This window comes from Aplysia californica, unplaced genomic scaffold (genome assembly GCF_000002075.1).
Source record: "Aplysia californica isolate F4 #8 unplaced genomic scaffold, AplCal3.0 scaffold00301, whole genome shotgun sequence".
In the NCBI taxonomy this organism is placed as follows: Eukaryota; Metazoa; Mollusca; class Gastropoda; order Aplysiida; family Aplysiidae; genus Aplysia; species Aplysia californica.
The window spans coordinates 648,668-649,937 of NW_004797571.1; positions in this window are offsets into that span (position 1 = coordinate 648,668).

The window sequence follows — 1,270 nt, forward strand, 5'->3', positions numbered from 1 at the left end:
GGGGGCGTTAATTAGCATGTTGTCATTGTAATTCTCTAGATGTTCAAGTCCGTAAAATGAATTTTCTTTTCAGTACAAACTAGACTGTAGACAAGCGTAGCTGTGTGCTGAGAAGCAAGAAATGGCATTATTTCTAAGTCATCCAAAGTTCTTTCGAAAGTCGCTATGCTGGTTGGCAATACGTCGGTCGTTACATACACTCTCAGTATCAAAAATAGATTCTTTGTTTCTATGTTGTAACAACCAATAAAACATAATTGTTGTAACCTGGCTCAGCGTTATGAAAAACAATTTTGTACTGACTAACTCGAGACATTACAGAGTGGACAGGAAAGACGATGGGTGACAATCTGAGGAAAGCAGAGGACAAAAATAGATGGCGAGAGCTGATTTTCCGATGCAGTGGTGCCCCCACGGTTGCCCCAACCACGGGATAGAAGAAGAAGAAGAAGAAACTCGAGACAAGCCTTGTGGTGTGCCGTGAACAACTCTGAAATGACATTATTTCTTAGTCATCCACATTTCTGTCAAAATTCTTTAAAATTGTCGTTAGTATGTCGGTCGTTACACACCGGAGCCACTTTTATTTGGCTGAGTGAACCATCTTGTTGTGTACGATCGTTGGTTACACGTAGTAGCTCATGTCTCATTCTGATCGAGAGCCCTTCTTAGCGGCCAGCACCCAACACCAGGGAGAGAGAGGCGAATGAGGGTGATGCTTCATTCTCACGATAACAAAAACTCACAATGTACAGACATTGCAACGAGAACTATTTTATAAAAGAAGGGGAAACCAACTTTTTATTCTTAAATAGAACCTGATTGTAGTATACAAAGAACCCACATACACAAATGTGATAGTATATTATTATCAAACGAAAAGAAGGAGGAAAAAGCTAAAGCATAACAGTTTACAAGAAAAACAACCAACAATGTAAAACATGGTAGTATGAAACAACAACAACAACAACAACAACAACAACAACAACAACAACAACAACAAAAAACCCAAGCTCAAACATGAAAGTAAGCAAGAAAAATAACCCTCAAGGTAAACATGATAGTGTAAAAAAACCCACAAGCTAAAATATGATAGTATGCAAAAAGAGAACCGGAACAATCCATAAACGTAAACATGATAATATACCATATATAATACCCCCCCCCCAAAAAAAAACGACAAAAAAACCCCCCAAAACAAAACAAAACAATTAATGACCAACAAGTTTAAAAATTATGGCGACCCACAAGGCAATACGTGATATTTACC